The sequence below is a fragment of the Schistocerca americana genome, unplaced genomic scaffold (genome assembly GCF_021461395.2).
Source record: "Schistocerca americana isolate TAMUIC-IGC-003095 unplaced genomic scaffold, iqSchAmer2.1 HiC_scaffold_751, whole genome shotgun sequence".
Taxonomy (NCBI): Eukaryota; Metazoa; Arthropoda; class Insecta; order Orthoptera; family Acrididae; genus Schistocerca; species Schistocerca americana.
The window spans coordinates 17,595-36,718 of NW_025726513.1; the positions used below are offsets into that span (position 1 = coordinate 17,595).

Genomic DNA, 19,124 nt, shown 5'->3' on the forward strand with positions numbered 1-19,124 from the left:
ACAGTAGGAGGCCCTGGCTTATTTCAGATCACATCTGTCAATTCGTAGTGTTTCGTTATTGTCAAGGATTTCTTGGCACGTTTAAATTGCTGAAGGAAGCATCTTTGTCACAACGGAAAGGTAGTATGAAAAGAGGGCTGGCAGGGGTAGCGATGCAAAAAGGGGAAAATGTAAGGGAGCCAACAGCACTTTTTTTTATTGGGCTGCCAGGGGTAGCGACATAATAACAAAAAAAAAAAGGGAGCCAACAGCACCCGGGTTTCCCAGGCGGTCACCCCTCCAAGTACTAACCGGGCCCAATGATGCTTAACTTCGGTGATCGGACGAGAACCGGTGCAATCATCATGGTATGGCCGTTGGCAATCATGTAATGTAGGAGCACGGCAGAATTCGCGTTCGGCTTCTCTCCCAATACACAAAATGTTAGTTTTCCGCCGCATTTGACGAAAGCACTTCCTTCCGCAACAGCCAGCTCCTCGAGGACGGCGCGGGGGGCGCGCCCGGCGTCCCAGCGGAGCGACGGCCGAATTAGCGGGCGCACCGCCGCGTGTGTGAGACGCACTGCTGCTCGTTGCACGTCCTGTCATTCGCTGGGCGCGTGCAGCCTTCGACACTAGCGGAGGACGCATCTTGTCCCTGGTGTCCAGCGGAGGGCCTGTGCGGGGTGTGGCAGTGTCGTGCTGGAGGGCGCCACTGGTAGCGATGTGGGCTTCCTCGCCCCGCCTCACACCAGGTGTCTGCGTAGTTCGCAGTGCGTTCGCACCATTCCTATCCCTGTCCCCGTCCCGACTTGTCCCGACTTTGCTCGACTGCCGCTCGCTGCCGCTCGGGTCGTGGCCCATATGACAGTACAAGCACGACAAACATCTGCGAGACGGCCGTGGGCCTAACGGGCGTGTCCGAGACGCCGTTTGCGGCGGGTAGGGCAGCGCCGTGCCGTGGAAAGGTGCGAAAACAGGGACGCAGGACACAGGAGGGTCGCCAAAGCATCCATCTCTTCTAGCGACGAAAGAGAAATTTTTGTTTACAAATCTGCAGCCGTACAATGCAACAAAACAATAAGCCCTGACGTATTTCAGAACGTATCTGTCGGTTCGTACTGTTTTGTTATCTCCAGAGACTCTTTGGAAATCTTCCTTGGCACATTCTTCTTCGAGCTGAGGCCATTAATATCGTATCTTACGTTTATTACAGTCGTTTATTTTCAATTTTTTTTTTTTTTTGTTGTTGGAACTTTGCACTGCTACGAAACAGTAGGAGGCCCTGGCTTATTTCAGATCACATCTGTCAATTCGTAGTGTTTCGTTATTGTCAAGGATTTCTTGGCACGTTTAAATTGCTGAAGGAAGCATCTTTGTCACAACGGAAAGGTAGTATGAAAAGAGGGCTGGCAGGGGTAGCGATGCAAAAAGGGGAAAATGTAAGGGAGCCAACAGCACTTTTTTTTATTGGGCTGCCAGGGGTAGCGACATAATAACAAAAAAAAAAAGGGAGCCAACAGCACCCGGGTTTCCCAGGCGGTCACCCCTCCAAGTACTAACCGGGCCCAATGATGCTTAACTTCGGTGATCGGACGAGAACCGGTGCAATCATCATGGTATGGCCGTTGGCAATCATGTAATGTAGGAGCACGGCAGAATTCGCGTTCGGCTTCTCTCCCAATACACAAAATGTTAGTTTTCCGCCGCATTTGACGAAAGCACTTCCTTCCGCAACAGCCAGCTCCTCGAGGACGGCGCGGGGGGCGCGCCCGGCGTCCCAGCGGAGCGACGGCCGAATTAGCGGGCGCACCGCCGCGTGTGTGAGACGCACTGCTGCTCGTTGCACGTCCTGTCATTCGCTGGGCGCGTGCAGCCTTCGACACTAGCGGAGGACGCATCTTGTCCCTGGTGTCCAGCGGAGGGCCTGTGCGGGGTGTGGCAGTGTCGTGCTGGAGGGCGCCACTGGTAGCGATGTGGGCTTCCTCGCCCCGCCTCACACCAGGTGTCTGCGTAGTTCGCAGTGCGTTCGCACCATTCCTATCCCTGTCCCCGTCCCGACTTGTCCCGACTTTGCTCGACTGCCGCTCGCTGCCGCTCGGGTCGTGGCCCATATGACAGTACAAGCACGACAAACATCTGCGAGACGGCCGTGGGCCTAACGGGCGTGTCCGAGACGCCGTTTGCGGCGGGTAGGGCAGCGCCGTGCCGTGGAAAGGTGCGAAAACAGGGACGCAGGACACAGGAGGGTCGCCAAAGCATCCATCTCTTCTAGCGACGAAAGAGAAATTTTTGTTTACAAATCTGCAGCCGTACAATGCAACAAAACAATAAGCCCTGACGTATTTCAGAACGTATCTGTCGGTTCGTACTGTTTTGTTATCTCCAGAGACTCTTTGGAAATCTTCCTTGGCACATTCTTCTTCGAGCTGAGGCCATTAATATCGTATCTTACGTTTATTACAGTCGTTTATTTTCAATTTTTTTTTTTTTTTGTTGTTGGAACTTTGCACTGCTACGAAACAGTAGGAGGCCCTGGCTTATTTCAGATCACATCTGTCAATTCGTAGTGTTTCGTTATTGTCAAGGATTTCTTGGCACGTTTAAATTGCTGAAGGAAGCATCTTTGTCACAACGGAAAGGTAGTATGAAAAGAGGGCTGGCAGGGGTAGCGATGCAAAAAGGGGAAAATGTAAGGGAGCCAACAGCACTTTTTTTTATTGGGCTGCCAGGGGTAGCGACATAATAACAAAAAAAAAAAGGGAGCCAACAGCACCCGGGTTTCCCAGGCGGTCACCCCTCCAAGTACTAACCGGGCCCAATGATGCTTAACTTCGGTGATCGGACGAGAACCGGTGCAATCATCATGGTATGGCCGTTGGCAATCATGTAATGTAGGAGCACGGCAGAATTCGCGTTCGGCTTCTCTCCCAATACACAAAATGTTAGTTTTCCGCCGCATTTGACGAAAGCACTTCCTTCCGCAACAGCCAGCTCCTCGAGGACGGCGCGGGGGGCGCGCCCGGCGTCCCAGCGGAGCGACGGCCGAATTAGCGGGCGCACCGCCGCGTGTGTGAGACGCACTGCTGCTCGTTGCACGTCCTGTCATTCGCTGGGCGCGTGCAGCCTTCGACACTAGCGGAGGACGCATCTTGTCCCTGGTGTCCAGCGGAGGGCCTGTGCGGGGTGTGGCAGTGTCGTGCTGGAGGGCGCCACTGGTAGCGATGTGGGCTTCCTCGCCCCGCCTCACACCAGGTGTCTGCGTAGTTCGCAGTGCGTTCGCACCATTCCTATCCCTGTCCCCGTCCCGACTTGTCCCGACTTTGCTCGACTGCCGCTCGCTGCCGCTCGGGTCGTGGCCCATATGACAGTACAAGCACGACAAACATCTGCGAGACGGCCGTGGGCCTAACGGGCGTGTCCGAGACGCCGTTTGCGGCGGGTAGGGCAGCGCCGTGCCGTGGAAAGGTGCGAAAACAGGGACGCAGGACACAGGAGGGTCGCCAAAGCATCCATCTCTTCTAGCGACGAAAGAGAAATTTTTGTTTACAAATCTGCAGCCGTACAATGCAACAAAACAATAAGCCCTGACGTATTTCAGAACGTATCTGTCGGTTCGTACTGTTTTGTTATCTCCAGAGACTCTTTGGAAATCTTCCTTGGCACATTCTTCTTCGAGCTGAGGCCATTAATATCGTATCTTACGTTTATTACAGTCGTTTATTTTCAATTTTTTTTTTTTTTGTTGTTGGAACTTTGCACTGCTACGAAACAGTAGGAGGCCCTGGCTTATTTCAGATCACATCTGTCAATTCGTAGTGTTTCGTTATTGTCAAGGATTTCTTGGCACGTTTAAATTGCTGAAGGAAGCATCTTTGTCACAACGGAAAGGTAGTATGAAAAGAGGGCTGGCAGGGGTAGCGATGCAAAAAGGGGAAAATGTAAGGGAGCCAACAGCACTTTTTTTTATTGGGCTGCCAGGGGTAGCGACATAATAACAAAAAAAAAAAGGGAGCCAACAGCACCCGGGTTTCCCAGGCGGTCACCCCTCCAAGTACTAACCGGGCCCAATGATGCTTAACTTCGGTGATCGGACGAGAACCGGTGCAATCATCATGGTATGGCCGTTGGCAATCATGTAATGTAGGAGCACGGCAGAATTCGCGTTCGGCTTCTCTCCCAATACACAAAATGTTAGTTTTCCGCCGCATTTGACGAAAGCACTTCCTTCCGCAACAGCCAGCTCCTCGAGGACGGCGCGGGGGGCGCGCCCGGCGTCCCAGCGGAGCGACGGCCGAATTAGCGGGCGCACCGCCGCGTGTGTGAGACGCACTGCTGCTCGTTGCACGTCCTGTCATTCGCTGGGCGCGTGCAGCCTTCGACACTAGCGGAGGACGCATCTTGTCCCTGGTGTCCAGCGGAGGGCCTGTGCGGGGTGTGGCAGTGTCGTGCTGGAGGGCGCCACTGGTAGCGATGTGGGCTTCCTCGCCCCGCCTCACACCAGGTGTCTGCGTAGTTCGCAGTGCGTTCGCACCATTCCTATCCCTGTCCCCGTCCCGACTTGTCCCGACTTTGCTCGACTGCCGCTCGCTGCCGCTCGGGTCGTGGCCCATATGACAGTACAAGCACGACAAACATCTGCGAGACGGCCGTGGGCCTAACGGGCGTGTCCGAGACGCCGTTTGCGGCGGGTAGGGCAGCGCCGTGCCGTGGAAAGGTGCGAAAACAGGGACGCAGGACACAGGAGGGTCGCCAAAGCATCCATCTCTTCTAGCGACGAAAGAGAAATTTTTGTTTACAAATCTGCAGCCGTACAATGCAACAAAACAATAAGCCCTGACGTATTTCAGAACGTATCTGTCGGTTCGTACTGTTTTGTTATCTCCAGAGACTCTTTGGAAATCTTCCTTGGCACATTCTTCTTCGAGCTGAGGCCATTAATATCGTATCTTACGTTTATTACAGTCGTTTATTTTCAATTTTTTTTTTTTTTGTTGTTGGAACTTTGCACTGCTACGAAACAGTAGGAGGCCCTGGCTTATTTCAGATCACATCTGTCAATTCGTAGTGTTTCGTTATTGTCAAGGATTTCTTGGCACGTTTAAATTGCTGAAGGAAGCATCTTTGTCACAACGGAAAGGTAGTATGAAAAGAGGGCTGGCAGGGGTAGCGATGCAAAAAGGGGAAAATGTAAGGGAGCCAACAGCACTTTTTTTTATTGGGCTGCCAGGGGTAGCGACATAATAACAAAAAAAAAAAGGGAGCCAACAGCACCCGGGTTTCCCAGGCGGTCACCCCTCCAAGTACTAACCGGGCCCAATGATGCTTAACTTCGGTGATCGGACGAGAACCGGTGCAATCATCATGGTATGGCCGTTGGCAATCATGTAATGTAGGAGCACGGCAGAATTCGCGTTCGGCTTCTCTCCCAATACACAAAATGTTAGTTTTCCGCCGCATTTGACGAAAGCACTTCCTTCCGCAACAGCCAGCTCCTCGAGGACGGCGCGGGGGGCGCGCCCGGCGTCCCAGCGGAGCGACGGCCGAATTAGCGGGCGCACCGCCGCGTGTGTGAGACGCACTGCTGCTCGTTGCACGTCCTGTCATTCGCTGGGCGCGTGCAGCCTTCGACACTAGCGGAGGACGCATCTTGTCCCTGGTGTCCAGCGGAGGGCCTGTGCGGGGTGTGGCAGTGTCGTGCTGGAGGGCGCCACTGGTAGCGATGTGGGCTTCCTCGCCCCGCCTCACACCAGGTGTCTGCGTAGTTCGCAGTGCGTTCGCACCATTCCTATCCCTGTCCCCGTCCCGACTTGTCCCGACTTTGCTCGACTGCCGCTCGCTGCCGCTCGGGTCGTGGCCCATATGACAGTACAAGCACGACAAACATCTGCGAGACGGCCGTGGGCCTAACGGGCGTGTCCGAGACGCCGTTTGCGGCGGGTAGGGCAGCGCCGTGCCGTGGAAAGGTGCGAAAACAGGGACGCAGGACACAGGAGGGTCGCCAAAGCATCCATCTCTTCTAGCGACGAAAGAGAAATTTTTGTTTACAAATCTGCAGCCGTACAATGCAACAAAACAATAAGCCCTGACGTATTTCAGAACGTATCTGTCGGTTCGTACTGTTTTGTTATCTCCAGAGACTCTTTGGAAATCTTCCTTGGCACATTCTTCTTCGAGCTGAGGCCATTAATATCGTATCTTACGTTTATTACAGTCGTTTATTTTCAATTTTTTTTTTTTTTGTTGTTGGAACTTTGCACTGCTACGAAACAGTAGGAGGCCCTGGCTTATTTCAGATCACATCTGTCAATTCGTAGTGTTTCGTTATTGTCAAGGATTTCTTGGCACGTTTAAATTGCTGAAGGAAGCATCTTTGTCACAACGGAAAGGTAGTATGAAAAGAGGGCTGGCAGGGGTAGCGATGCAAAAAGGGGAAAATGTAAGGGAGCCAACAGCACTTTTTTTTATTGGGCTGCCAGGGGTAGCGACATAATAACAAAAAAAAAAAGGGAGCCAACAGCACCCGGGTTTCCCAGGCGGTCACCCCTCCAAGTACTAACCGGGCCCAATGATGCTTAACTTCGGTGATCGGACGAGAACCGGTGCAATCATCATGGTATGGCCGTTGGCAATCATGTAATGTAGGAGCACGGCAGAATTCGCGTTCGGCTTCTCTCCCAATACACAAAATGTTAGTTTTCCGCCGCATTTGACGAAAGCACTTCCTTCCGCAACAGCCAGCTCCTCGAGGACGGCGCGGGGGGCGCGCCCGGCGTCCCAGCGGAGCGACGGCCGAATTAGCGGGCGCACCGCCGCGTGTGTGAGACGCACTGCTGCTCGTTGCACGTCCTGTCATTCGCTGGGCGCGTGCAGCCTTCGACACTAGCGGAGGACGCATCTTGTCCCTGGTGTCCAGCGGAGGGCCTGTGCGGGGTGTGGCAGTGTCGTGCTGGAGGGCGCCACTGGTAGCGATGTGGGCTTCCTCGCCCCGCCTCACACCAGGTGTCTGCGTAGTTCGCAGTGCGTTCGCACCATTCCTATCCCTGTCCCCGTCCCGACTTGTCCCGACTTTGCTCGACTGCCGCTCGCTGCCGCTCGGGTCGTGGCCCATATGACAGTACAAGCACGACAAACATCTGCGAGACGGCCGTGGGCCTAACGGGCGTGTCCGAGACGCCGTTTGCGGCGGGTAGGGCAGCGCCGTGCCGTGGAAAGGTGCGAAAACAGGGACGCAGGACACAGGAGGGTCGCCAAAGCATCCATCTCTTCTAGCGACGAAAGAGAAATTTTTGTTTTACAAATCTGCAGCCGTACAATGCAACAAAACAATAAGCCCTGACGTATTTCAGAACGTATCTGTCGGTTCGTACTGTTTTGTTATCTCCAGAGACTCTTTGGAAATCTTCCTTGGCACATTCTTCTTCGAGCTGAGGCCATTAATATCGTATCTTACGTTTATTACAGTCGTTTATTTTCAATTTTTTTTTTTTTGTTGTTGGAACTTTGCACTGCTACGAAACAGTAGGAGGCCCTGGCTTATTTCAGATCACATCTGTCAATTCGTAGTGTTTCGTTATTGTCAAGGATTTCTTGGCACGTTTAAATTGCTGAAGGAAGCATCTTTGTCACAACGGAAAGGTAGTATGAAAAGAGGGCTGGCAGGGGTAGCGATGCAAAAAGGGGAAAATGTAAGGGAGCCAACAGCACTTTTTTTTATTGGGCTGCCAGGGGTAGCGACATAATAACAAAAAAAAAAGGGAGCCAACAGCACCCGGGTTTCCCAGGCGGTCACCCCTCCAAGTACTAACCGGGCCCAATGATGCTTAACTTCGGTGATCGGACGAGAACCGGTGCAATCATCATGGTATGGCCGTTGGCAATCATGTAATGTAGGAGCACGGCAGAATTCGCGTTCGGCTTCTCTCCCAATACACAAAATGTTAGTTTTCCGCCGCATTTGACGAAAGCACTTCCTTCCGCAACAGCCAGCTCCTCGAGGACGGCGCGGGGGGCGCGCCCGGCGTCCCAGCGGAGCGACGGCCGAATTAGCGGGCGCACCGCCGCGTGTGTGAGACGCACTGCTGCTCGTTGCACGTCCTGTCATTCGCTGGGCGCGTGCAGCCTTCGACACTAGCGGAGGACGCATCTTGTCCCTGGTGTCCAGCGGAGGGCCTGTGCGGGGTGTGGCAGTGTCGTGCTGGAGGGCGCCACTGGTAGCGATGTGGGCTTCCTCGCCCCGCCTCACACCAGGTGTCTGCGTAGTTCGCAGTGCGTTCGCACCATTCCTATCCCTGTCCCCGTCCCGACTTGTCCCGACTTTGCTCGACTGCCGCTCGCTGCCGCTCGGGTCGTGGCCCATATGACAGTACAAGCACGACAAACATCTGCGAGACGGCCGTGGGCCTAACGGGCGTGTCCGAGACGCCGTTTGCGGCGGGTAGGGCAGCGCCGTGCCGTGGAAAGGTGCGAAAACAGGGACGCAGGACACAGGAGGGTCGCCAAAGCATCCATCTCTTCTAGCGACGAAAGAGAAATTTTTGTTTACAAATCTGCAGCCGTACAATGCAACAAAACAATAAGCCCTGACGTATTTCAGAACGTATCTGTCGGTTCGTACTGTTTTGTTATCTCCAGAGACTCTTTGGAAATCTTCCTTGGCACATTCTTCTTCGAGCTGAGGCCATTAATATCGTATCTTACGTTTATTACAGTCGTTTATTTTCAATTTTTTTTTTTTTTTTGTTGTTGGAACTTTGCACTGCTACGAAACAGTAGGAGGCCCTGGCTTATTTCAGATCACATCTGTCAATTCGTAGTGTTTCGTTATTGTCAAGGATTTCTTGGCACGTTTAAATTGCTGAAGGAAGCATCTTTGTCACAACGGAAAGGTAGTATGAAAAGAGGGCTGGCAGGGGTAGCGATGCAAAAAGGGGAAAATGTAAGGGAGCCAACAGCACTTTTTTTTATTGGGCTGCCAGGGGTAGCGACATAATAACAAAAAAAAAAAGGGAGCCAACAGCACCCGGGTTTCCCAGGCGGTCACCCCTCCAAGTACTAACCGGGCCCAATGATGCTTAACTTCGGTGATCGGACGAGAACCGGTGCAATCATCATGGTATGGCCGTTGGCAATCATGTAATGTAGGAGCACGGCAGAATTCGCGTTCGGCTTCTCTCCCAATACACAAAATGTTAGTTTTCCGCCGCATTTGACGAAAGCACTTCCTTCCGCAACAGCCAGCTCCTCGAGGACGGCGCGGGGGGCGCGCCCGGCGTCCCAGCGGAGCGACGGCCGAATTAGCGGGCGCACCGCCGCGTGTGTGAGACGCACTGCTGCTCGTTGCACGTCCTGTCATTCGCTGGGCGCGTGCAGCCTTCGACACTAGCGGAGGACGCATCTTGTCCCTGGTGTCCAGCGGAGGGCCTGTGCGGGGTGTGGCAGTGTCGTGCTGGAGGGCGCCACTGGTAGCGATGTGGGCTTCCTCGCCCCGCCTCACACCAGGTGTCTGCGTAGTTCGCAGTGCGTTCGCACCATTCCTATCCCTGTCCCCGTCCCGACTTGTCCCGACTTTGCTCGACTGCCGCTCGCTGCCGCTCGGGTCGTGGCCCATATGACAGTACAAGCACGACAAACATCTGCGAGACGGCCGTGGGCCTAACGGGCGTGTCCGAGACGCCGTTTGCGGCGGGTAGGGCAGCGCCGTGCCGTGGAAAGGTGCGAAAACAGGGACGCAGGACACAGGAGGGTCGCCAAAGCATCCATCTCTTCTAGCGACGAAAGAGAAATTTTTGTTTACAAATCTGCAGCCGTACAATGCAACAAAACAATAAGCCCTGACGTATTTCAGAACGTATCTGTCGGTTCGTACTGTTTTGTTATCTCCAGAGACTCTTTGGAAATCTTCCTTGGCACATTCTTCTTCGAGCTGAGGCCATTAATATCGTATCTTACGTTTATTACAGTCGTTTATTTTCAATTTTTTTTTTTTTTTTGTTGTTGGAACTTTGCACTGCTACGAAACAGTAGGAGGCCCTGGCTTATTTCAGATCACATCTGTCAATTCGTAGTGTTTCGTTATTGTCAAGGATTTCTTGGCACGTTTAAATTGCTGAAGGAAGCATCTTTGTCACAACGGAAAGGTAGTATGAAAAGAGGGCTGGCAGGGGTAGCGATGCAAAAAGGGGAAAATGTAAGGGAGCCAACAGCACTTTTTTTTATTGGGCTGCCAGGGGTAGCGACATAATAACAAAAAAAAAAAGGGAGCCAACAGCACCCGGGTTTCCCAGGCGGTCACCCCTCCAAGTACTAACCGGGCCCAATGATGCTTAACTTCGGTGATCGGACGAGAACCGGTGCAATCATCATGGTATGGCCGTTGGCAATCATGTAATGTAGGAGCACGGCAGAATTCGCGTTCGGCTTCTCTCCCAATACACAAAATGTTAGTTTTCCGCCGCATTTGACGAAAGCACTTCCTTCCGCAACAGCCAGCTCCTCGAGGACGGCGCGGGGGGCGCGCCCGGCGTCCCAGCGGAGCGACGGCCGAATTAGCGGGCGCACCGCCGCGTGTGTGAGACGCACTGCTGCTCGTTGCACGTCCTGTCATTCGCTGGGCGCGTGCAGCCTTCGACACTAGCGGAGGACGCATCTTGTCCCTGGTGTCCAGCGGAGGGCCTGTGCGGGGTGTGGCAGTGTCGTGCTGGAGGGCGCCACTGGTAGCGATGTGGGCTTCCTCGCCCCGCCTCACACCAGGTGTCTGCGTAGTTCGCAGTGCGTTCGCACCATTCCTATCCCTGTCCCCGTCCCGACTTGTCCCGACTTTGCTCGACTGCCGCTCGCTGCCGCTCGGGTCGTGGCCCATATGACAGTACAAGCACGACAAACATCTGCGAGACGGCCGTGGGCCTAACGGGCGTGTCCGAGACGCCGTTTGCGGCGGGTAGGGCAGCGCCGTGCCGTGGAAAGGTGCGAAAACAGGGACGCAGGACACAGGAGGGTCGCCAAAGCATCCATCTCTTCTAGCGACGAAAGAGAAATTTTTGTTTACAAATCTGCAGCCGTACAATGCAACAAAACAATAAGCCCTGACGTATTTCAGAACGTATCTGTCGGTTCGTACTGTTTTGTTATCTCCAGAGACTCTTTGGAAATCTTCCTTGGCACATTCTTCTTCGAGCTGAGGCCATTAATATCGTATCTTACGTTTATTACAGTCGTTTATTTTCAATTTTTTTTTTTTTTTTGTTGTTGGAACTTTGCACTGCTACGAAACAGTAGGAGGCCCTGGCTTATTTCAGATCACATCTGTCAATTCGTAGTGTTTCGTTATTGTCAAGGATTTCTTGGCACGTTTAAATTGCTGAAGGAAGCATCTTTGTCACAACGGAAAGGTAGTATGAAAAGAGGGCTGGCAGGGGTAGCGATGCAAAAAGGGGAAAATGTAAGGGAGCCAACAGCACTTTTTTTTATTGGGCTGCCAGGGGTAGCGACATAATAACAAAAAAAAAAGGGAGCCAACAGCACCCGGGTTTCCCAGGCGGTCACCCCTCCAAGTACTAACCGGGCCCAATGATGCTTAACTTCGGTGATCGGACGAGAACCGGTGCAATCATCATGGTATGGCCGTTGGCAATCATGTAATGTAGGAGCACGGCAGAATTCGCGTTCGGCTTCTCTCCCAATACACAAAATGTTAGTTTTCCGCCGCATTTGACGAAAGCACTTCCTTCCGCAACAGCCAGCTCCTCGAGGACGGCGCGGGGGGCGCGCCCGGCGTCCCAGCGGAGCGACGGCCGAATTAGCGGGCGCACCGCCGCGTGTGTGAGACGCACTGCTGCTCGTTGCACGTCCTGTCATTCGCTGGGCGCGTGCAGCCTTCGACACTAGCGGAGGACGCATCTTGTCCCTGGTGTCCAGCGGAGGGCCTGTGCGGGGTGTGGCAGTGTCGTGCTGGAGGGCGCCACTGGTAGCGATGTGGGCTTCCTCGCCCCGCCTCACACCAGGTGTCTGCGTAGTTCGCAGTGCGTTCGCACCATTCCTATCCCTGTCCCCGTCCCGACTTGTCCCGACTTTGCTCGACTGCCGCTCGCTGCCGCTCGGGTCGTGGCCCATATGACAGTACAAGCACGACAAACATCTGCGAGACGGCCGTGGGCCTAACGGGCGTGTCCGAGACGCCGTTTGCGGCGGGTAGGGCAGCGCCGTGCCGTGGAAAGGTGCGAAAACAGGGACGCAGGACACAGGAGGGTCGCCAAAGCATCCATCTCTTCTAGCGACGAAAGAGAAATTTTTGTTTACAAATCTGCAGCCGTACAATGCAACAAAACAATAAGCCCTGACGTATTTCAGAACGTATCTGTCGGTTCGTACTGTTTTGTTATCTCCAGAGTCTCTTTGGAAATCTTCCTTGGCACATTCTTCTTCGAGCTGAGGCCATTAATATCGTATCTTACGTTTATTACAGTCGTTTATTTTCAATTTTTTTTTTTTTTTGTTGTTGGAACTTTGCACTGCTACGAAACAGTAGGAGGCCCTGGCTTATTTCAGATCACATCTGTCAATTCGTAGTGTTTCGTTATTGTCAAGGATTTCTTGGCACGTTTAAATTGCTGAAGGAAGCATCTTTGTCACAACGGAAAGGTAGTATGAAAAGAGGGCTGGCAGGGGTAGCGATGCAAAAAGGGGAAAATGTAAGGGAGCCAACAGCACTTTTTTTTATTGGGCTGCCAGGGATAGCGACATAATAACAAAAAAAAAAGGGAGCCAACAGCACCCGGGTTTCCCAGGCGGTCACCCCTCCAAGTACTAACCGGGCCCAATGATGCTTAACTTCGGTGATCGGACGAGAACCGGTGCAATCATCATGGTATGGCCGTTGGCAATCATGTAATGTAGGAGCACGGCAGAATTCGCGTTCGGCTTCTCTCCCAATACACAAAATGTTAGTTTTCCGCCGCATTTGACGAAAGCACTTCCTTCCGCAACAGCCAGCTCCTCGAGGACGGCGCGGGGGGCGCGCCCGGCGTCCCAGCGGAGCGACGGCCGAATTAGCGGGCGCACCGCCGCGTGTGTGAGACGCACTGCTGCTCGTTGCACGTCCTGTCATTCGCTGGGCGCGTGCAGCCTTCGACACTAGCGGAGGACGCATCTTGTCCCTGGTGTCCAGCGGAGGGCCTGTGCGGGGTGTGGCAGTGTCGTGCTGGAGGGCGCCACTGGTAGCGATGTGGGCTTCCTCGCCCCGCCTCACACCAGGTGTCTGCGTAGTTCGCAGTGCGTTCGCACCATTCCTATCCCTGTCCCCGTCCCGACTTGTCCCGACTTTGCTCGACTGCCGCTCGCTGCCGCTCGGGTCGTGGCCCATATGACAGTACAAGCACGACAAACATCTGCGAGACGGCCGTGGGCCTAACGGGCGTGTCCGAGACGCCGTTTGCGGCGGGTAGGGCAGCGCCGTGCCGTGGAAAGGTGCGAAAACAGGGACGCAGGACACAGGAGGGTCGCCAAAGCATCCATCTCTTCTAGCGACGAAAGAGAAATTTTTGTTTACAAATCTGCAGCCGTACAATGCAACAAAACAATAAGCCCTGACGTATTTCAGAACGTATCTGTCGGTTCGTACTGTTTTGTTATCTCCAGAGACTCTTTGGAAATCTTCCTTGGCACATTCTTCTTCGAGCTGAGGCCATTAATATCGTATCTTACGTTTATTACAGTCGTTTATTTTCAATTTTTTTTTTTTTTTTGTTGTTGGAACTTTGCACTGCTACGAAACAGTAGGAGGCCCTGGCTTATTTCAGATCACATCTGTCAATTCGTAGTGTTTCGTTATTGTCAAGGATTTCTTGGCACGTTTAAATTGCTGAAGGAAGCATCTTTGTCACAACGGAAAGGTAGTATGAAAAGAGGGCTGGCAGGGGTAGCGATGCAAAAAGGGGAAAATGTAAGGGAGCCAACAGCACTTTTTTTTATTGGGCTGCCAGGGGTAGCGACATAATAACAAAAAAAAAAAGGGAGCCAACAGCACCCGGGTTTCCCAGGCGGTCACCCCTCCAAGTACTAACCGGGCCCAATGATGCTTAACTTCGGTGATCGGACGAGAACCGGTGCAATCATCATGGTATGGCCGTTGGCAATCATGTAATGTAGGAGCACGGCAGAATTCGCGTTCGGCTTCTCTCCCAATACACAAAATGTTAGTTTTCCGCCGCATTTGACGAAAGCACTTCCTTCCGCAACAGCCAGCTCCTCGAGGACGGCGCGGGGGGCGCGCCCGGCGTCCCAGCGGAGCGACGGCCGAATTAGCGGGCGCACCGCCGCGTGTGTGAGACGCACTGCTGCTCGTTGCACGTCCTGTCATTCGCTGGGCGCGTGCAGCCTTCGACACTAGCGGAGGACGCATCTTGTCCCTGGTGTCCAGCGGAGGGCCTGTGCGGGGTGTGGCAGTGTCGTGCTGGAGGGCGCCACTGGTAGCGATGTGGGCTTCCTCGCCCCGCCTCACACCAGGTGTCTGCGTAGTTCGCAGTGCGTTCGCACCATTCCTATCCCTGTCCCCGTCCCGACTTGTCCCGACTTTGCTCGACTGCCGCTCGCTGCCGCTCGGGTCGTGGCCCATATGACAGTACAAGCACGACAAACATCTGCGAGACGGCCGTGGGCCTAACGGGCGTGTCCGAGACGCCGTTTGCGGCGGGTAGGGCAGCGCCGTGCCGTGGAAAGGTGCGAAAACAGGGACGCAGGACACAGGAGGGTCGCCAAAGCATCCATCTCTTCTAGCGACGAAAGAGAAATTTTTGTTTACAAATCTGCAGCCGTACAATGCAACAAAACAATAAGCCCTGACGTATTTCAGAACGTATCTGTCGGTTCGTACTGTTTTGTTATCTCCAGAGACTCTTTGGAAATCTTCTTTGGCACATTCTTCTTCGAGCTGAGGCCATTAATATCGTATCTTACGTTTATTACAGTCGTTTATTTTCAATTTTTTTTTTTTTGTTGTTGGAACTTTGCACTGCTACGAAACAGTAGGAGGCCCTGGCTTATTTCAGATCACATCTGTCAATTCGTAGTGTTTCGTTATTGTCAAGGATTTCTTGGCACGTTTAAATTGCTGAAGGAAGCATCTTTGTCACAACGGAAAGGTAGTATGAAAAGAGGGCTGGCAGGGGTAGCGATGCAAAAAGGGGAAAATGTAAGGGAGCCAACAGCACTTTTTTTTATTGGGCTGCCAGGGGTAGCGACATAATAACAAAAAAAAAAGGGAGCCAACAGCACCCGGGTTTCCCAGGCGGTCACCCCTCCAAGTACTAACCGGGCCCAATGATGCTTAACTTCGGTGATCGGACGAGAACCGGTGCAATCATCATGGTATGGCCGTTGGCAATCATGTAATGTAGGAGCACGGCAGAATTCGCGTTCGGCTTCTCTCCCAATACACAAAATGTTAGTTTTCCGCCGCATTTGACGAAAGCACTTCCTTCCGCAACAGCCAGCTCCTCGAGGACGGCGCGGGGGGCGCGCCCGGCGTCCCAGCGGAGCGACGGCCGAATTAGCGGGCGCACCGCCGCGTGTGTGAGACGCACTGCTGCTCGTTGCACGTCCTGTCATTCGCTGGGCGCGTGCAGCCTTCGACACTAGCGGAGGACGCATCTTGTCCCTGGTGTCCAGCGGAGGGCCTGTGCGGGGTGTGGCAGTGTCGTGCTGGAGGGCGCCACTGGTAGCGATGTGGGCTTCCTCGCCCCGCCTCACACCAGGTGTCTGCGTAGTTCGCAGTGCGTTCGCACCATTCCTATCCCTGTCCCCGTCCCGACTTGTCCCGACTTTGCTCGACTGCCGCTCGCTGCCGCTCGGGTCGTGGCCCATATGACAGTACAAGCACGACAAACATCTGCGAGACGGCCGTGGGCCTAACGGGCGTGTCCGAGACGCCGTTTGCGGCGGGTAGGGCAGCGCCGTGCCGTGGAAAGGTGCGAAAACAGGGACGCAGGACACAGGAGGGTCGCCAAAGCATCCATCTCTTCTAGCGACGAAAGAGAAATTTTTGTTTACAAATCTGCAGCCGTACAATGCAACAAAACAATAAGCCCTGACGTATTTCAGAACGTATCTGTCGGTTCGTACTGTTTTGTTATCTCCAGAGACTCTTTGGAAATCTTCCTTGGCACATTCTTCTTCGAGCTGAGGCCATTAATATCGTATCTTACGTTTATTACAGTCGTTTATTTTCAATTTTTTTTTTTTTTTGTTGTTGGAACTTTGCACTGCTACGAAACAGTAGGAGGCCCTGGCTTATTTCAGATCACATCTGTCAATTCGTAGTGTTTCGTTATTGTCAAGGATTTCTTGGCACGTTTAAATTGCTGAAGGAAGCATCTTTGTCACAACGGAAAGGTAGTATGAAAAGAGGGCTGGCAGGGGTAGCGATGCAAAAAGGGGAAAATGTAAGGGAGCCAACAGCACTTTTTTTTATTGGGCTGCCAGGGGTAGCGACATAATAACAAAAAAAAAAGGGAGCCAACAGCACCCGGGTTTCCCAGGCGGTCACCCCTCCAAGTACTAACCGGGCCCAATGATGCTTAACTTCGGTGATCGGACGAGAACCGGTGCAATCATCATGGTATGGCCGTTGGCAATCATGTAATGTAGGAGCACGGCAGAATTCGCGTTCGGCTTCTCTCCCAATACACAAAATGTTAGTTTTCCGCCGCATTTGACGAAAGCACTTCCTTCCGCAACAGCCAGCTCCTCGAGGACGGCGCGGGGGGCGCGCCCGGCGTCCCAGCGGAGCGACGGCCGAATTAGCGGGCGCACCGCCGCGTGTGTGAGACGCACTGCTGCTCGTTGCACGTCCTGTCATTCGCTGGGCGCGTGCAGCCTTCGACACTAGCGGAGGACGCATCTTGTCCCTGGTGTCCAGCGGAGGGCCTGTGCGGGGTGTGGCAGTGTCGTGCTGGAGGGCGCCACTGGTAGCGATGTGGGCTTCCTCGCCCCGCCTCACACCAGGTGTCTGCGTAGTTCGCAGTGCGTTCGCACCATTCCTATCCCTGTCCCCGTCCCGACTTGTCCCGACTTTGCTCGACTGCCGCTCGCTGCCGCTCGGGTCGTGGCCCATATGACAGTACAAGCACGACAAACATCTGCGAGACGGCCGTGGGCCTAACGGGCGTGTCCGAGACGCCGTTTGCGGCGGGTAGGGCAGCGCCGTGCCGTGGAAAGGTGCGAAAACAGGGACGCAGGACACAGGAGGGTCGCCAAAGCATCCATCTCTTCTAGCGACGAAAGAGAAATTTTTGTTTACAAATCTGCAGCCGTACAATGCAACAAAACAATAAGCCCTGACGTATTTCAGAACGTATCTGTCGGTTCGTACTGTTTTGTTATCTCCAGAGACTCTTTGGAAATCTTCCTTGGCACATTCTTCTTCGAGCTGAGGCCATTAATATCGTATCTTACGTTTATTACAGTCGTTTATTTTCAATTTTTTTTTTTTTTTGTTGTTGGAACTTTGCACTGCTACGAAACAGTAGGAGGCCCTGGCTTATTTCAGATCACATCTGTCAATTCGTAGTGTTTCGTTATTGTCAAGGATTTCTTGGCACGTTTAAATTGCTGAAGGAAGCATCTTTGTCACAACGGAAAGGTAGTATGAAAAGAGGGCTGGCAGGGGTAGCGATGCAAAAAGGGGAAAATGTAAGGGAGCCAACAGCACTTTTTTTTATTGGGCTGCCAGGGATAGCGACATAATAACAAAAAAAAAAGGGAGCCAACAGCACCCGGGTTTCCCAGGCGGTCACCCCTCCAAGTACTAACCGGGCCCAATGATGCTTAACTTCGGTGATCGGACGAGAACCGGTGCAATCATCATGGTATGGCCGTTGGCAATCATGTAATGTAGGAGCACGGCAGAATTCGCGTTCGGCTTCTCTCCCAATACACAAAATGTTAGTTTTCCGCCGCATTTGACGAAAGCACTTCCTTCCGCAACAGCCAGCTCCTCGAGGACGGCGCGGGGGGCGCGCCCGGCGTCCCAGCGGAGCGACGGCCGAATTAGCGGGCGCACCGCCGCGTGTGTGAGACGCACTGCTGCTCGTTGCACGTCCTGTCATTCGCTGGGCGCGTGCAGCCTTCGACACTAGCGGAGGACGCATCTTGTCCCTGGTGTCCAGCGGAGGGCCTGTGCGGGGTGTGGCAGTGTCGTGCTGGAGGGCGCCACTGGTAGCGATGTGGGCTTCCTCGCCCCGCCTCACACCAGGTGTCTGCGTAGTTCGCAGTGCGTTCGCACCATTCCTATCCCTGTCCCCGTCCCGACTTGTCCCGACTTTGCTCGACTGCCGCTCGCTGCCGCTCGGGTCGTGGCCCATATGACAGTACAAGCACGACAAACATCTGCGAGACGGCCGTGGGCCTAACGGGCGTGTCCGAGACGCCGTTTGCGGCGGGTAGGGCAGCGCCGTGCCGTGGAAAGGTGCGAAAACAGGGACGCAGGACACAGGAGGGTCGCCAAAGCATCCATCTCTTCTAGCGACGAAAGAGAAATTTTTGTTTACAAATCTGCAGCCGTACAATGCAACAAAACAATAAGCCCTGACGTATTTCAGAACGTATCTGTCGGTTCGTACTGTTTTGTTATCTCCAGAGACTCTTTGGAAATCTTCCTTGGCACATTCTTCTTCGAGCTGAGGCCATTAATATCGTATCTTACGTTTATTACAGTCGTTTATTTTCAATTTTTTTTTTTTTTTGTTGTTGGAACTTTGCACTGCTACGAAACAGTAGGAGGCCCTGGCTTATTTCAGATCACATCTGTCAATTCGTAGTGTTTCGTTATTGTCAAGGATTTCTTGGCACGTTTAAATTGCTGAAGGAAGCATCTTTGTCACAACGGAAAGGTAGTATGAAAAGAGGGCTGGCAGGGGTAGCGATGCAAAAAGGGGAAAATGTAAGGGAGCCAACAGCACTTTTTTTTATTGGGCTGCCAGGGGTAGCGACATAATAACAAAAAAAAAAGGGAGCCAACAGCACCCGGGTTTCCCAGGCGGTCACCCCTCCAAGTACTAACCGGGCCCAATGATGCTTAACTTCGGTGATCGGACGAGAACCGGTGCAATCATCATGGTATGGCCGTTGGCAATCATGTAATGTAGGAGCACG

At 53.4% G+C, this 19,124-nt stretch overlaps 16 non-coding genes across 16 annotated transcripts; all 16 read right to left on the reverse strand.

Moving 5' to 3' along the window:
- Positions 1 to 242: 242 nt before the first annotated feature.
- On the reverse strand, positions 243 to 361 carry LOC124590249. The gene has a single exon (XR_006976470.1). It is a non-coding gene; the product is annotated as a 5S ribosomal RNA (ribosomal RNA).
- Positions 362 to 1,492: 1,131 nt separating this feature from the next.
- LOC124590250 lies at positions 1,493 to 1,611 on the reverse strand. Its single transcript, XR_006976471.1, has one exon. It is a non-coding gene; the product is annotated as a 5S ribosomal RNA (ribosomal RNA).
- Positions 1,612 to 2,742: 1,131 nt separating this feature from the next.
- On the reverse strand, positions 2,743 to 2,861 carry LOC124590252. The gene has a single exon (XR_006976473.1). It is a non-coding gene; the product is annotated as a 5S ribosomal RNA (ribosomal RNA).
- Positions 2,862 to 3,991: 1,130 nt separating this feature from the next.
- On the reverse strand, positions 3,992 to 4,110 carry LOC124590253. The gene has a single exon (XR_006976474.1). It is a non-coding gene; the product is annotated as a 5S ribosomal RNA (ribosomal RNA).
- Positions 4,111 to 5,240: 1,130 nt separating this feature from the next.
- LOC124590254 lies at positions 5,241 to 5,359 on the reverse strand. The gene has a single exon (XR_006976475.1). It is a non-coding gene; the product is annotated as a 5S ribosomal RNA (ribosomal RNA).
- Positions 5,360 to 6,489: 1,130 nt separating this feature from the next.
- LOC124590255 lies at positions 6,490 to 6,608 on the reverse strand. The gene has a single exon (XR_006976476.1). It is a non-coding gene; the product is annotated as a 5S ribosomal RNA (ribosomal RNA).
- A 1,129-nt stretch (positions 6,609 to 7,737) lies between these two features.
- Positions 7,738 to 7,856, reverse strand: LOC124590256. Its single transcript, XR_006976477.1, has one exon. It is a non-coding gene; the product is annotated as a 5S ribosomal RNA (ribosomal RNA).
- A 1,132-nt stretch (positions 7,857 to 8,988) lies between these two features.
- On the reverse strand, positions 8,989 to 9,107 carry LOC124590257. The gene has a single exon (XR_006976478.1). It is a non-coding gene; the product is annotated as a 5S ribosomal RNA (ribosomal RNA).
- Positions 9,108 to 10,239: 1,132 nt separating this feature from the next.
- LOC124590258 lies at positions 10,240 to 10,358 on the reverse strand. The gene has a single exon (XR_006976479.1). It is a non-coding gene; the product is annotated as a 5S ribosomal RNA (ribosomal RNA).
- Positions 10,359 to 11,489: 1,131 nt separating this feature from the next.
- On the reverse strand, positions 11,490 to 11,608 carry LOC124590260. The gene has a single exon (XR_006976480.1). It is a non-coding gene; the product is annotated as a 5S ribosomal RNA (ribosomal RNA).
- A 1,130-nt stretch (positions 11,609 to 12,738) lies between these two features.
- On the reverse strand, positions 12,739 to 12,857 carry LOC124590261. Its single transcript, XR_006976481.1, has one exon. It is a non-coding gene; the product is annotated as a 5S ribosomal RNA (ribosomal RNA).
- Positions 12,858 to 13,989: 1,132 nt separating this feature from the next.
- On the reverse strand, positions 13,990 to 14,108 carry LOC124590262. The gene has a single exon (XR_006976482.1). It is a non-coding gene; the product is annotated as a 5S ribosomal RNA (ribosomal RNA).
- Positions 14,109 to 15,236: 1,128 nt separating this feature from the next.
- On the reverse strand, positions 15,237 to 15,355 carry LOC124590264. The gene has a single exon (XR_006976484.1). It is a non-coding gene; the product is annotated as a 5S ribosomal RNA (ribosomal RNA).
- A 1,130-nt stretch (positions 15,356 to 16,485) lies between these two features.
- LOC124590265 lies at positions 16,486 to 16,604 on the reverse strand. Its single transcript, XR_006976485.1, has one exon. It is a non-coding gene; the product is annotated as a 5S ribosomal RNA (ribosomal RNA).
- A 1,130-nt stretch (positions 16,605 to 17,734) lies between these two features.
- LOC124590266 lies at positions 17,735 to 17,853 on the reverse strand. The gene has a single exon (XR_006976486.1). It is a non-coding gene; the product is annotated as a 5S ribosomal RNA (ribosomal RNA).
- Positions 17,854 to 18,983: 1,130 nt separating this feature from the next.
- LOC124590267 lies at positions 18,984 to 19,102 on the reverse strand. Its single transcript, XR_006976487.1, has one exon. It is a non-coding gene; the product is annotated as a 5S ribosomal RNA (ribosomal RNA).
- Positions 19,103 to 19,124: the final 22 nt, after the last annotated feature.